This window comes from Oncorhynchus tshawytscha, linkage group LG09 (genome assembly GCF_018296145.1).
Source record: "Oncorhynchus tshawytscha isolate Ot180627B linkage group LG09, Otsh_v2.0, whole genome shotgun sequence".
Classification (NCBI taxonomy): domain Eukaryota; kingdom Metazoa; phylum Chordata; class Actinopteri; order Salmoniformes; family Salmonidae; genus Oncorhynchus; species Oncorhynchus tshawytscha.
In genome coordinates this window covers 12,255,964-12,259,228 of record NC_056437.1, presented here as the reverse complement: position 1 = coordinate 12,259,228, position 3,265 = coordinate 12,255,964, and the positions used below count along the sequence as shown (strand labels likewise).

The window sequence follows — 3,265 nt, the reverse complement described above, 5'->3', positions numbered from 1 at the left end:
TGTTGTCTTAGTTTTGCAGTAGGTGGCGTGTAGTTTTGCAGTAGGTGCCGTGTAGTTTTGCAGTAGGTGGCGTGTGGTTTTGCAGTAGGTGGCGTGTGGTTTTGCAGTAGGTGGCGTGTAGTTTTGCAGTAGGTGGCGTGTAACTTTGACGGGGAACATCAACCGCTGATTTGGCCTCATTTTTTTGGCTTGCTCCTCAAGAAATGCTGGTGACCATGACAGAAGCAAAATGTGAGTTGGGTTGGGGGTGTGGTTTGATGTGGGTGTTTCTTGGGTATGTCCTTGCCACCACCAAGACACACCCATCTGTCAGAACCTTGTCTGCAGCTGTCCCCCTCATATACAACAGGAGTTCCCTGATCCTGGTGCAGAATACACATGGTTTTCCCTCCTCATTTTGACTGATAACATTCAATTCAATAATACAAATAGACAATACAAGTAAAATCTGTGTCTAGTAAAATTTTAATGCTGAGTACCAGGTCTCTCTCCATTCAGAGACATCAGTATCAAGCCCGTCTGTCTCCATGTGCTGGCTCTATACATGTTTCTGTGAATGCATACACACACAGTCACTGTTCTATTACCAAAGGCAGTTAGGATAGGTCATATCTGACACACAAACAGGTACTATGTTGAAGTATGAACAGGTCAGATAAAACCTACCCTATTATGGACTACCCATCAAGTGACTGAGGACGCCGGCTGGCAAAACCATCTCTAGTCCATCTGTAAAAATAGGCAGAGTTCATCAGTGACACATGGAATCAAAAGGGTGTTGCTATTGCTGGACTCTCTGCATCTGTAAAAACACACACAGTCACTGTTCTATTACCAATGGCAGTAATGGATAGGTGATATCGGACAAACAAACAGGTACTACGTTGAGGTTTGAACAGGTCAGACTAAACCTACCTAATTCTGTTGTCATCGACGACCATCAGTGAGCAGGCTGGAGGTGAGGTCTTTGCCAGAGTCCCATTGATGAGAATAGCAGCATAGATCAGCTTCTGGCCCCTCATCTAAGATACTGGTTGGTCACACACACAGAGCACTGATTGCATTATCAATGGTGGTTATGATTAGCCTGGTGAAACCAACCTGATCGCTGTGTTCACCTGTCAAAGGAATTTAACAATTCCTATATATATATATATTCATTAACCAATTCAATTTAAATCACTCTGTCTGTTTCTAAGAATTTGTAAGATCCTCATTTGCATAAAATAGACAGAGACCAGTCTATCAAGATTTGCCAATAGCATTTATTCTCGAGAGCGCTGATCATAGTAACATGTACATCAGTTTATATATTACATATGATGTCATAGGTTTTAAAATGTCCTTCCTCCTCTCCGACCAGGACAAAGCAGCTTCAAAAGTTAATTCCAACTCACTAGCGCACATACATGACACACTATATCTGGATTAACTCCTGAAGTCTCACCATAGTTTATTACCACTTAGCAGACAGTTCCAGTCCCCCCCAGATACGGAAAACCTGGAGGGGCTCTCGCTGTCTAATTTTATATCCACAGAGTTATAGCCGAGTTGGTTCAAACATAGGTTAATGACCCTCTTTGCTTACTTTAGACACACACACAGACATTCCTTCTTCCACAATGGTTATCATTTCCAATTACCCCTTGTCCATGCTACATAACCTCTTTCTTATGAACTAACATTAATCAGATGTTGTAAAACAGGGTAGAGTTTAATTAGTTATAGTTCTATTTAAATGTACACATTGTTTAGTCATTATTCATAAAATTCCTAACATCACCTTTCTATTTCACTTCAGGCTGAGGCCGGTTCCACCTGGTTAGGTTATGACCTGGACATTATATGGTGAACACAGACCTCAGGTTGGTTCCACCTGGTTAGGTAATGACCTGGACATTATATGGTGAACACAGGCCTCAGGTTGGTTCCACCTGGTTAGGTAATGACCTGGACATTATATGCATCTAAGAAGTAGAAAACAAGTAACAAATAATGGCAGTTTATATACATTATGTTTCATTACTGGGGTTTCAAATGTATCAAAGTAATGAAGTGTTTTACCTTCTGTATTTGTACAAAATGATGAGCCTGTGAAAGCTGTTGTCGATGACAGGTTTGTCTAACCAGATACTTGCCAACAGGTGGCTGACTGATCCATTTATAGTTATGCTCACAGTGAAGTCAAGTCTTCACTATGCTGCATGTTCTGCTGCCCTCTGTACATCTCTCCAACAACTGCAACAGGCAATCTGATGAGGTGGTGTTGGCTGGGAGGGCCTGTGACAGGGTGATATAATAGACAAGCCAAGTGGTAAGTTGCATTTTGTTCTAAATAAAGGACAAAGCTTTTCGCTAATGCACTTCACAACCACAATGACTATGTTAGTGGCATCTTCTTGGCTGGGGAATTAGTCTACTAGCTAGTTTATCAAGCCGGGTTTTTTTAATACAACTTTTCACATTACAAACATTACCTGTCGTTGTTGACAAAGCCATCTGTCGTCAGGGCAGTAACTCTGGTCACTATGTGAGGCTTCATGATGTCCTTTTCATAGGAGTCGAGGGAGACTCTGACATCAACGGAGGAGGTGCCACAAGGGTATTTGTGTTGCATGACACACTTTTACTCTGAGATCCTGCCTGACAAGCTGCGAAAATAGCAAGCGACCAGTGAATGAAATTATTTTTAGAGGTCGCTAAACCATAGCAATCACATTGCTTGACATGTTATGATACCCACCTTTGCTAGTTCTGGTAAGTCCCGGCATTCCATTCATAACCAGGGGATCTGTCTGGCACCAAACGGTACATTTTGTCTAATCGAGTCCCTAAAATAGCTTAAGAAATAACGCAATCACGTTTTGAAGTTATTTCTATGCTTTACAGATGTAGACTGACTGGCTCAGGATTGGATTCAAGCCAGTGACACCGTTACACTATACAACCAACTGTGACATGTTACGCTATGGCCCTGGGTTGGTTAAGTTTGTTGCTGCTAGTGAGTACACTTTTATAGTCAGACACAAGTTAGCACGAGTTAGCTACAGTAGCTGCATCCAATATTTATTTGTGCCCTAGACATGGGTTGCACCACTGTTTCGTCAAAATTACACTAACTTAGTGACATTGCTTAAGTAGTCAAATAATTAGTAGGAAACACCTTTTCCATATTATGATTTTGTCAAATGTAAACATCCACCTAATTATGATAACATTTGAAAAAATATATAATATGATAAAGGTGTTTCACACAAGTACATGT

At 41.1% G+C, this 3,265-nt stretch overlaps 1 long non-coding RNA gene across 2 annotated transcripts; it reads right to left on the bottom strand.

Annotated features, from left to right (window-relative positions):
* Positions 1-447: 447 nt before the first annotated feature.
* LOC112259299 lies at positions 448-2,961 on the bottom strand. 2 transcript variants are annotated; one of them, XR_002954814.2, is made up of 5 exons: positions 2,478-2,961; positions 2,065-2,280; positions 916-1,967; positions 667-729; positions 448-550 (listed from the first exon to the last, which is right to left on the bottom strand). It is a non-coding gene; the product is annotated as an uncharacterized LOC112259299 (long non-coding RNA). The 2 variants fall into 2 exon arrangements; XR_002954813.2 differs by having other exon boundaries at positions 916-1,030.
* Positions 2,962-3,265: the final 304 nt, after the last annotated feature.